This window comes from Apodemus sylvaticus, chromosome 4 (assembly GCF_947179515.1).
Source record: "Apodemus sylvaticus chromosome 4, mApoSyl1.1, whole genome shotgun sequence".
Lineage (NCBI taxonomy): Eukaryota > Metazoa > Chordata > Mammalia > Rodentia > Muridae > Apodemus > Apodemus sylvaticus.
Window position 1 is genome coordinate 146024766 of NC_067475.1, and position 13431 is coordinate 146038196.

Here is a 13431-nt window from a genome sequence, read left to right on the forward strand (position 1 = left end):
TGGAACAACAAAAAACCCAGGATAGCTAAAACTATCCTCAGCAACAAAAGAAAATCTGGGGGAATCAGTATCCCTGACCTCAAGCAATACTACAGAGCAATAGTGTTAAAAACTGCATGGTATTGGTACAGTGACAGGCAGGAGGATCAATGGAACAGGATTGAAGATCCAGAAATGAACCCACACACCTATGGCCACTTGATCCTCGACAAAGAGGCTGAAAACATCCAATGGAAAAAAGATAGCCTTTTCAACAAATGGTGCTGGTTCAACTGGAGGTCAGCTTGCAGAAGAATGCGAATTGATCCATCCTTGTCTCCTTGTACTAAGCTCAAATCCAAATGGATCAAGGACCTCCACATAAAGCCAGACACTCTGAAGCTAATAGAAAAGAAACTGGGGAAGACCCTTGAGGACATCGGTACAGGGAGAAAGTTTCTGAACAGAACACCAATAGCGTATGCTCTAAGAGCAAGAATTGACAAATGGGACCTCATAAGGTTACAGAGTTTCTGTAAGGCAAAGGACACCATCAAGAGGACAGATCGGCAACCAACAAATTGGGAAAAGATCTTCACCAATCCTACATCAGATAGAGGGCTAATATCCAATATATATAAAGAACTCAAGAAGTTAGACTCCAGAAAACCGAACAACCCTATTAAAAAATGGGGTACAGAGTTAAACAAAGAATTCTCACCTGAAGAACTTCGGATGGCGGAGAAGCATCTTAAAAAATGCTCCACTTCATTAGTCATTAGGGAAATGCAAATCAAAACAACCCTAAGATTTCATCTTACACCAGTCAGAATGGCTAAGACTAAAAATTCAGGAGACAGCAGGTGTTGGAGAGGGTGCGGAGAAAGAGGAACACTCCTCCACTGCTGGTGGGGTTGCAAATTGGTACAACCACTCTGGAAAGCAGTCTGGCGGTTCCTCCGAAAACTGGGCACCTCACTTCCAGAAGATCCTGCTATACCACTCCTGGGCATATACCCAGAGGATTCCCCACCATGTAATAAGGATACATGCTCTACTATGTTCATAGCAGCCCTATTTATAATTGCCAGATGCTGGAAAGAACCCAGGTATCCCTCAACAGAAGAGTGGATACAAAAAATGTGGTATATCTACACAATGGAGTACTATTCAGCCATTAGAAACAATGAATTCATGAAATTCTTAGGCAAATGGATGGAGCTAGAGAACATCATACTAAGTGAGGTAACCCAGACTCAAAAGGTGAATCATGGTATGCACTCACTAATAAGTGGTTATTAACCTAGAAAACTGGAATACCCAAAACATAATCCACACATCAAATGAGATACAAGAAGAAAGCAGGAGTGGTCCCTGGTTCTGGAAAGACTCAGTGAAACAGTATTTGGCAAAACCAGAACGGGGAACTGGGAAGGGGTGGGAGGGAGGACAGGGGAAGAGAAGGGGGCTTACGGGACTTTCGGGGAGTGGGGGGGGGCTAGAAAAGGGGAAATCATTTGAAATGTAAATAAATTATATCAAATAAAAAAAAAAGAAAAAAAAAGACGAAGAGAGAATGATGTCAACTGGGAGCAGGGCAATAATGACAATTCCTCCTTCCCCTCCACCTCCTCCTGGTCCTCCCGGCATCTCCCACATTCAATCAGGCAAACACATAACAGTCCAAATTCAGTAGCGATAAGCAGCAGAATCGAGGACCCTCTTACATTTGCAAAGGGACCAAACTAAAGAAGGTGACCACCATTAAAAAATCAGAGTGCTCCTGTCATCAAGAAGCCCAAAGGGGGAAGTGGTGGCTAAGGTTCTGGAGCTGCTGCTTTGCAGCCCAAGAGAAATCTCTTTCAGGGAGGAGAGTCAAAGCTCTGACCTGTGGGAACCAAGGATGTTTCAGAGACTCCAGCTGGTAAGCCAGCCCTGCAAGTCCCTAGTTCTCCAACTGTTGCTTTAAGGCCTTCAGTGTCTTCAAGATGATACTGACAGGAGCAGAGCCTCTCTCCCAGAACTGCAGAGATGCTCCTTACCGGACCTCTTGGCCCAACACCATCAGTGATATAGGAAACACAGCTCCTCTGCACCTCCCCAACCACCTCCAGAGCAACGTGCCTACTTGCCCCTTACCCATTTGTCTCTGCACAACAACAAATCCCAAGCCAACAACAGGGAGAAACCGTTGCCTCCAACACCTGGAAAGAAGCTGTACCCTAGTCGAGAAGAACATCCTGCTCCAACCCCTGTAAATCCACCCCCTTCCACTGTGATTGCCAGAACAGGATCCATAGCCAGTCTCTGGACCCACAGCCTTACTACCAGCCTCCTAGGTTCCCCAATGGCCAATCAAGCCCCACCAGTGAGTCAGTACCGGAGCTGCCAAAAAGACACAATTCTTTACATAGGAAAACACCAGAGCCCCATCATCTTGCACCTCCATCACCCACCTCAGCCATCCACTCTTTCTTGAGTAACTTACCATCTCCCCCAGCCTAAGACCCTCCTAGCATAGGAGCGGCTTCTCCACCCCACCACTCATAATCTGAAATGGTGCCAGGGGTGTTCCCTTCCACCCCCACCTTACTGGATGCATGGGTCAGAACCACCAAGCAGAGGAAAGTCCCCCCTTCATTTTCAAGGACACCAGCGGGGCCACCCCCTCCTCCACCATATTCAGAATGGTCATAGAGACTCCATCACTACTATACATCCTTCTTGGATTGTTTTGAGTCTAAGCACTCCTTCCACCTAGTGGACGACTTCCCTGCTCCCAAAGAATATAAGCATCTTCAAAGATTATACACAGGTTTAAGGTGGGAAGGCTGTAAGAGCACTGAAAATCCCCCTTTTAAACTAAAAAAAATATACCTATATACATATATGTAATATATATATGTATATATATATGTATATGTATATGTATATGCACATATGTGGCATATAATGTATAAATATACATTTATGTTTGTATGTAAATACAGATATATGTATGTGTGAGAGAGAGAGACAGACAGAAAGATAGACAGAAAAATGGTATTACCCTATATTTTGTAATAGTGCCCCTTTACAGCAGAACAGGCTAATAATTAGCAGGAATAAATGACCTCTTTCAAAATTACTGATCAATAGAGTTCCATAGATTCAAAAATTGAAATCTCTTGGTAATGTTTTTGGTGGCCCTTCAGAACTTGAAAGTAAGGCTCTATTGCTAAAAAGACCATAGAATTGAGTCACAGAACACGATACAGTAACACTGGGCAATTTCAAGGTGGTATATCTACAAGCCATAGAACATGGTGAAGTCAAGCCAGTACCTCTCTGGAAGCATCCTGCTTCCTGACTAGCTTGTATAGCACTTGAAGGTTCTATGTGGGCTGCAGAGGAGAAAGTAATCATCAGTGCTATGGAGCTGTAAACTCTAGAGTATCCAATAATGACTGGATTGGCAAGACACTGTTGCCATAATTTCATGAACTCCACAGGAGTTACCAACCACATTTTCATTGAATCTCATCTCCATTGCACGGGTCAAAGCCCATATCCAGTACCATTTTCAGGACCCAAACTTCTTGATAGACAAGTTCTATATTCCAGGGGAGAATCTTTTACTATTATTCTGCTAAATGGACACTGTATTAAGCTGATTCTTAATCACATATACTCATATAACACCTTTTACTTGCCCATAAATATTAACCTAGCAACTTCATAACCAGAGATTATATATCTCTGAGTCTTCATGAGAGAAGCGTTTGTTTGCAGTTGATGGTGAGTAACCCAGAAACTCACAATTAGCCAAGATGCAAAGACTAAAATTTTTTATCTCTAATGGGTAATATATTCTGCACATTCTCTTTCAAATTCTCAGAATCAGAATGAAAGAGGAATGAAAAGAGTGAAAAAGTCAAAAGTGGTTGACGACTCCACAGGGCAGCTGCACAAATCAATTTGTGGCAGTTATGACAATAGGCACAAGATCTGTGCATTTTCAACCGAGACCCAATCCCAGCATGGTGAGAAGAGAGGTACAAAGTCTAACCCCTATCAAATGAGGATCTTGCCATTTCCTAGCTCCTGGGAGTGGAGAGTCCATTTTCCCTAAGACAGTAAACCTTCCAGTGGACAGACACACACAAACAAGAATATTTTGGCAACAGGAATGTCTTTTGATGGGTAAAAAGAAAATAACACTACGTTGGATAAGTAGGGAGGGGATGGATCTGGAAATAACATCTGAGAATAAAAGTGAATATGATCAAAACACGTTGCGTGAGGATTTCTGTGCAGAAGACACACACTATTGCAACAGTGGACAAGCAGTGATGAAAAGCTAATGTGCAAGAGTTAGTTCTGTTTCCACCATGCAGGCTCTGGGGATGGAATTCAAGGCATTTAGGGTCTTGCTGGCCAAGAAACCCATGCTCTTAGGAGGAAGGGAATAGGTATATTTAGAGTGCATCGTCTTGTCATAATATTTCTATGTGAAAATTCCAAGGTTAAGGATGGTAAGATTAACATAAAGAGACCTATATAAGATGAGCCATAGACCTAAATTGTTGCAGTGAAACGTATACCAGGCTTAGGGATATTCATCCTGATGAAATCAAGAGTTAAATTCTACATAAAAGTTGTGTATAATGATTTGTCAACTGTGTTAAAGCAAATTATGGGGAGAAAGCACTTTGCTTAAATACACTCATTGGACAGACCATCCACAACAACTTACTAAATACAGAGTATATTATGATATTAGCAAAGTGGATATGTATTCTAGCTAGTAGAGCTTATCTAAACATCACGGCTGGGATATCAGTAGTATTAAAATATTTTTGCATTTTCTCACCTTGATAATTATTTTCTCTTTTGAGTGTTTTACAAATGAGAACTTATATGGATATATAAAACTGTGTCCTATGGGGATATATTAAAGGAGCAGTAGTGAAGAAAGCAAGAGCATTTCTCAAGAACCTATGTCTTCAAAATATTTCATTTCCACAGATTCAAATGCACTTCCTAGTTTAACTGCAGACTAAGAAGCAACTTCAGGGAAAGAGAAAAAGTATGATTTTTTTTTTAACCTAAATCTCTCCAGCTGTGATTCTCATTGGCAGCCAGTTTTATTCCTCAGAGTATGCTTGGCAATGTCAGAGTAAATTTTTAGTTGTCATGACTTCAGGATGCTATGGACAGGTAGCAAAACTAGGCCAGGGATGCGGATAACATCTTCCAATGCACAAAACCAAGGCCAGAGCCAGAAGGTACCCAGTATAAAATCTCAATGGAGGCATGTGGAGAAAACTGTTTTAGTTAATAACAGAGGCCTGCAACTCAGACATTTAAAATGAAACTACACATTATTATAATGTGGTAAAAGAAAGTATGACAAAGGCATTAGTCATTGAAAGTGATGTTTAGATATAAAAGACTGACAGGGTTTGACATACAAGATGTGGCATCCATTTCTGTATCAGCCACATCTTTTCATAACACTGAGATGAAAGTCAGTGTGGATTGTAACAGTGAGTTACAAAATACAGGAATAGAAGTAGATCCTGGATCTGGCAGCCATTACTCAACGACCATGCAAACTTTTCTTAAGAGTTTTGCTCTTTCATTACTTTTGATTATAGGGTGGGAATTAAAGTAATTTATGGATCATCAAATTCTTTATGCCTAGGAATCCAAGTAAAATTTACTAAAATATTATTATTATCATAAACATAAGTCAAATCACTACTTTTACTCATCGGGCTGCCTGTCAGTCATTTTCTTATGTAAATTAAAGATACTTGGTAATATACTCTCCACTGTGACATATAAAATCTGAAACTGTTTCTTAAATCCTATGACAAATATAATAACTAAACTTTAGAAATAGTAGCTGGAGAGATGGCTAGGTTGTTAACAGCATTTCCCTCTTTTGGAAAGAACCCCAAATTGGACAACTCCTGTGACTGCAGTGCTATGGGGTTTGATTTCCACAGACCCAAACACATGTGGCAGTTTAACTACAGGTCAAGATGCCACTTCAGGGAAAGAGGACAAAATATGATTGGGAAATTTGGGCTACTATACATACATTATTATTTTATCTTTTCTTTTTTTTTGTATTTTCTTTATTTTTCTTGTGTCCCAGATGTTCCTCGAAATTTATTTATCGATTTTAGTTTGTATAATCTACCTAGAGTCAAGCATACTGCACATTCTGGTCTGGTCCTCACATAGTCCTATCTGGACATTTATAGTCATTCCTGTTTATGAAGATTAGAACCTCAAAATCTAGTATATATGTATTTACCTTTACATGGTCTTTCTGAATTATTTCAGTTATTAATATTAGTTTTCATTTATTAATTTATGCTTAATATCTTCTGGATAATTTTGGTTTAAGTCTACCTACCCATTGGTAGAGTGGGTTGGGCAAGGGCAGTATAGCGATTAAGTTGAATAAGTTTCAACTGATATTTCATATAGGTCTGACATTTGTTTAACTCTAAGTTCACAAGCAACAAATAAGATTATAAAGCTACCCAATATTTGGAATTAAGTTACTATTAGACCATTATAATCCTTTTCCACAGCATGGGCAGTTGCAATTCTTGAACAAATATTTATAAATGCCAATATATGTGTTTGCCACTATTCTGTATTTTATTACAAATAGCCACAAAATATTTTAACCCAGAAATGCATTTGTTGGCTTACAATAAGAACTTCATATAGAACATCACCTTTTAAGTCAAATCTTAATGTTAACCAGAATGTTAATTAGGAATCATATATGTATGATTGTGAAAGGGTAAACTTCATCTTACATTATAAATGCTTCATTTTAATAACTGTTGGTTATTGTACTGTTGCTAGATTATGTTAAATGGTCTCAAAAGCAGCTTTAGAAATCATGGTTCTAAAGGAGTAAGCTTTTACTGTAGATAATACAGGATTGTTGAAAATAACTTCTTGATTTTTGTTTGTTCTTAAACTCTATTCACAAGTTCCGAATGAGAAATAAATTTTGGCATTTTCCTACAAAATTTCTCCAAAGTATACATAACTGTGTATAAATATTTCCATATTCAATTAAGCAAGAAATAAACATTCCTTCCATGCCTCAGTACCTCCTGACCATCATTAAACTAATTGAGTGAAAGATCTATATCTCACATCAGAATTGAAGCCCCCAGCTGTCATAAAAAGTACAGATGTGCTTATAAAACAAATTAACTATAATCATTACAGATGTGTCAGATACGAATTTACATGTTTCGAAAGATTAATAATCAGGTAAACATAAATGTGTGCCAGAAGCCATGACATATTATATACTCAGTTCAATGTGTTGTGTTTTCTGTTACATTAATTAATAGTCATTTAGTAAAAGTTTCTTATAGTAAAGCATTACATTTCTGCTGTTAACTTGGGTGAAAGAATATCATTTATTTTAAATTATTGCATTTGTTGATTCAGATTTGATATGTATTAGGTAAAGAATGAATACTTTAGCATACTCATTGAAGTAAGACAGTTATTTTTAAAGTTATTTTATTTTGATTTTTGTTATATGTGGGTATGAGTGTGAGAATACATGACCACGGGAAGCAGAGTCATTGGCTCTTTTACAGTTGATTTTAGAGTTCCTTGAGTTGCCTAATATAGCTGCCCAGAACCAAACTCGGGTGCTGTGCAACAGCAGTTTACCCTAGAAACTTGTGAGCTACCCATCAGCCTAGGAAAAAAGGAATTTCTGTCTATTTCTAAACATAATGTCCAATTGTAACTTTTCTTTACTATGTGTAGTTAAATATGTTATTTTTCTCTTCCTCAGCTAAATTAGAATTTTACAAACTCTTTGTTTTTGTAGTAAGTAATTACATTCACCAGTTCTGGTGATAGGTCTGGAACTTAGGAAAGATTCAATCAACTGTACTTTGCTGCTTCTGCCAGAGGCACTCCTAGGTCTCTCTCTCTCTCTCTCTCTCTCTCTCCCTTTCTCTTTCTCTCTCTCTCTCTCTCTCTCGTGTGTGTGTTTGTGTGTCTGTCTCTCTCTCTGTGTGTGTGTGTGTGTGTTTGTGTGTGTTGTATTTATATTTGTGTGTGTATGTTTAAACGTCTCTTTAGTTTAGAGGCATAGGGTAATGGATCTTTGAGTAAAGGTCATTTGATAGAGGGCTTTTCTTAGTTATATAAAGCCTAGGATTCCATCCCTAATAAAATGAACTCATAAGAGATACATATTTGTTAAAGGGCCTATCAAGTGAAATATCGAATAGTATTCAACTTTATACTCTTAGACTATTGTACACCAATAATAACTATAGAAAAGTCTTAATATATGTCAATAAGACAATTTGAAAAACCAACCTCAGTTGCTGGAAGGGTTTTCCTATTGACAAGGTAACCTTTCCACTCTTCCATGATTCACTATTGTAGTGGGTTCTGTGACCTACCAGGCATATTGAAGTATACTTTAGTTATATCCCTCCTCTATAATGTCATTCTGTTGCTTATAGTCATGGAAACATAAATAATCACACAAGTAAGCAAACATTTTATATGTGTACTAGTCCATCCAGCTATTAGCAAGATGTTTTTAGAGGTAATTCTTATTAATTTTATATCCCTACCAACTTTAATTTTTCCTAAATATGAGTTTTTAAAACTATGTTTTACCTACTATTTTTATGTTTATTGTACCTAAATCTCTTCCTGACTGTTTTACACTATTGTCCCCCAAACATCTATCATCCCAAGTAACATTCTTTGAGCAACATGTGCCACTTGCTACCATAGTGTTAAATATGCAGAGGTAAGTCTGCCCTCCAATGGCTTCTCTCTCTCTTCCATTAACCTTGTAAGACATCTATTCCCATGTAATCGAAGGGACTGCATCACATTCCTTAAGTATTGTAAATTCCAAAGCTGCACAAGAAAACTCAGTTTCAATGATATCATTTGAACTTTTCAGCAGGTATATATAAAAGTGTCACCTTTCATTAAGGTATAAGTAAGATCAAATACTTACCATGGTCACTGAATATTTCTTCCTGCTTTCATCTTTATTAGTTGAGACAATTAATTGATAAGTAAGAACAGGGGTGAAAACATGGTCTTTGATATTTAATAAATGAATCAGTGGAGTCCCTTGCTTAGGCATATAAATTAATAAGCATTAAATCTTTTACTTAATGAGGAATTTCCGAATAAATTACCAAAAAGACCATGGCATAAATTCAAAGGCATTTTCTGACCTTCTCATACTCATACTGGCAAACATGAATTTTTAACAAGATACTTTATCTGGAAGGTCTGCTCAAAACTGTTCAGATGAAAACTGAGCTTTGGGAAGGGAACCTAAGAATGCAACTAAGCAAGCAAGAGAATATTTAAATTAAAAGAGGTTAAATTTAGAGAAAATGTTTATGGTTTCAATGGTTTTATAAAATGTTCGTAAAAAATAATATGGGTCTATCTTTTTATTAGTAAGCTTATCTTATATTTTCTAATGTTACAACATCAGAAAAACAAATAAAACTGTTACTATCATCTTAATGTTACAACAATCATAAATAAAAATATAGTTTCCCGTAGTGTTACATTGTAAATTATTGCTCCATAAAATACTTTATGAAAATAAAAATAAAAGCATATGGCAAAATGTCTGCAGAACTCATTCTATAAAATACAGATTTTTCTTTCTTTCTGTTTTTGACTGTTTCATACTATGTTTTAACTGGATAATTAATAATGAAATAATATCATCAATCAAAAGATAAAAAGTGACATGTTTACTAATTTTTGTAAGCAAGGTTTAAAATTCAGAAAATGGAAACTAGTGGTTTTTTCATAAAATTGCAATACACAAGTTAAGAATTTTATGTAAAAATATCAGCTGAGCAATCGTGCACTAGGAAGTCAGAGGCAGGCCGGTCCCTGTGAGTTTGAGTTTTGAAAAGTTAATTTATTCTATACCTCAGTATTTGATACCTCATTGACTTGTGAATATGGTATTTAAAATATTTTTTCACTTTTTTTCATAAAGAATAAAAAAGCAGCAATGGGAGGCTTTCCTGAAGATCTCATATTTTAAAATATTATGTACTTATATAGTACATTGAAAGTTATTTTATATAAGATCTTGATTAAACCAAAAGATTTTTATGAAAAGATATTCACTCTCCATATAGTATTCTGCCCCATCTCTGTTCTATATTAGGGTTTATGTAGGGTCAGGTGTCTTCATACTGAAATCTTCTGCCATGGCTTAAGAAAAATATAGAACTATTGCAAAAAATTTTATAAACTAAAGTTTAAATTAGAGCTTTGCCTAGGGCTTCAAGGTAGAGCAAAAAAGAGATCCTTATAATCAGAGATTATAACTAAGATCATGAGAATTTTGTGGATACTTGGTATCAAACCTCTACTTTCCGTTTGTACAATGATGTGAACTATGTATGCATACATGCACAAAATTCATATATGTTTGTAAATACATATATATGCATATATAAAATGCATATGTATTGGTTTAATTATTGAAGCCCTATGTTTGCCAGGCATGAGTGGAACAAGAGCATAGAACAAAGTAAAACTAGGAGTTTATTTTTAGTTATAAATAAGTGACTAGAAACTAAAGACAGTACACATATGTAGTCAGTTTCTTGGAAACATATTAATGATAATGAATGTGAAAATTAAAGGTGAAAATGACTGAAGCTATTGCAAACATATACCTACATGGCGAGAGGGAGAGATAGAGATAGAGGTAGGTGAAGGGGTAGGGATAGAGATAGTGAGAGAGGGGGGGGGGGTCTGAACTCTGTTCAGTGACCAAGTAAAATAGTAAAATAGTTCATGCTAGTATGGTAAACTAAGGAAAAATCACAAGGGAAAAGAAAAAGAGAATGTACAATGTTTCCTCAGCTCTGAGAAGTATTCACTGAGAGTACTATCCATCCAAAGTACAATGAGCATTATAAAGAGTCAAAAAAGAAGAAATACCCTTTTATTCTTCTCCATCACAGTAAAATGCAGTCTGCGTTAACCAGTCATATATCCATTTATAATGGCATTCACTTAATGGTGAGGTAATATTAGTCTGGCTTTAAAATATTTCTCATCTATTGTCTGTATACATTAATTAGTGTTTAGAAGGAGATGAACTTAGAGATATTTTACTGGATGGATTAAATAGTGATGCATATTTTGCTTCAACGTTCAGTAAACTGCATTTAAATGTCATTAAAAACTCAAAGTTGGAAAACAGTTGAGAAATATTTTCAACATCCTCAATGTCCTTAGTCATCAAGGAAATGCAAACTAAAACTACCTAGTATTTCATCTTACATGGGGCAGAATGACTAAGATAAAAATGACAAATGAAACTAATGAAAATGTGAGAGTATGGAAAAGAGAACACTGGTCGCCATTGCTGGAAACAGATACTGTGGCAACCAGTATGGAGGTTCCTCCAAATCTAGAACAGATCTGTCATGTACCCCTCTTAGGCATATTCCTAAAGGACTCTATATCCTACAGAGGTCCTTACTTATCCATATTAATTACTACACTATTCATAATAACCAGAAGATGGAAACTGCCTAGATACCCAACAACTGATAGTATATAATAAAATGTGGAACATTTACACATCAGAATATCATTTAGTAATTTAGAAATGAAATTATGAATTTCACAGAAAAATAAGTGAAGCTTGGAAATAATGATTCTGTGTCAAGTAACTGAGATCAAGGAAGACCGGTACTGCATGTTGTCTCTCATATGTAGATGGCAGATTTTGAGTTTTAGATATGTATGTTTAAATTCAAGTATCAGTACAGCCAGGACACTATTAAACAGTCATTGGAGGATTTCAAGGGAGATGAAATGAAGGTGTATAAAGAAGAGAAGAAAGAGTAATGGAGCAGGAACTTGCAAATGGGGTGAAGGATGGAAAGGCAGAATAGAGGAGGGAGTGTGGAGAGGGTTAACTAACACTTAAACTTTGAAAATACATTATGGGAAGCTACTTCTCTAGAATCTTCCTAAAATATATACATGTGCATACATACATACATAAAAGGTTTAAATGAAGTCACCCTCTAATGGGAAAACATTATTTCTCCCAGATATGAAATAAAAGCCTGGTACTAGGTATACATTAACTCTTTTTCATTTGTTCACAGTGCTGTCTCATGGAACAATCTCCACACATAACAAGCAATTGTCATTGCTGCTGATCTCCCTGTAGTCATTGATGGTAACATGATACTGCCAAATAAACCACTCAGTTGGTTTCCCGGGACAGAGAAATCAGGCTAATACCATACTCAAAGTTTTTATGTCTACTTGGTTGTCTTGTATAGTACTTAAGGTGTTATGTAGGTCACATACAGAGAAAATAATCAAAAGATTTGCCCACTTATTAAGATTGCGAACCCCAATAATGAGTGTCCCTGAAAGATATACACAATGATATAATAGTAACACAAATTTATAGAATAACTAATAACTTTCTAGATATATTTAAACCCCATTCCACGAGACAGAATTCAGGCAAGGCACTGTTAACTGATTCAGAAAAAAACCATGGCTGGCAAAAAAAAAATGATCTTAGAAATTATTCTCATGAATATACATAGTAATAAAATATCCTCTAATTTTTTTTATCCTTATACCTATAGGTTAATGCATCTCTCAACTCTTATCAGATGAGTTTCTTTTTTTATTATTTTATTTATTTACATTTCAAATGTTATCACCTTTGCTGGTTTCCCCTCTACAAACCTCCTATGCCATCCCTCTTACATGCTTCTCTGAGGGTGCTCCCCTACCCACCTATCCATTCCTGCCTCACCACCATAGCATTCAACTACACTGGGGCATCACAGGAGTAAGGGCCTCCTCTCCCATTGATACCAGATAAAACTCCTTCAGTCCTTCCCCTGACTCCTCCTTTGGGGTCCATATACTCAGTCCTATGGCTGGCTGAGAGCATCCACATCTGTATTGGTCAGGATCTGGCAAAGCCTCTCAAAAACTGTATCAGGTTCCTGTCAGTAAGCGCTTCTTGGCATCTACAATAGTGTCTGGGTTTGGTGTCTGCATTTGGGATGGATCCCCAGGTCTCTGGATGGCCTTTCCTTCATTCTCTGTTCTACTTTCTGTCTCTGCAGTTCCTTTAGACAGGAATAATTCTTGATTAAGATTTTTTGAGAGGGTGGTTGGCCCCATCCCACAATTGGGGACCATGCCTAAACTCTGGATATGGTCTCAACAGTTCTCCCTTCCCTTTGTGGGCTATTTCAGATAATGTCATCCCTGTGGGGTATTGGGAGGTTCTTGCTGTCCTGGCATCTGGGACTTTCTGGTTGCTGCCTTCTGTTCCCGATCCCCCATTTTTATACATCCTTGTTTAATTTCCTGACCCATTGTAATTCTCCTCCA

General features: G+C 36.8%; 1 pseudogene; it reads left to right on the forward strand.

Moving 5' to 3' along the window:
• Positions 1-1582: 1582 nt before the first annotated feature.
• Positions 1583-13431, forward strand: part of LOC127683735 (WAS/WASL-interacting protein family member 2-like) — a 60956-nt pseudogene continuing 49107 nt past the window's right edge.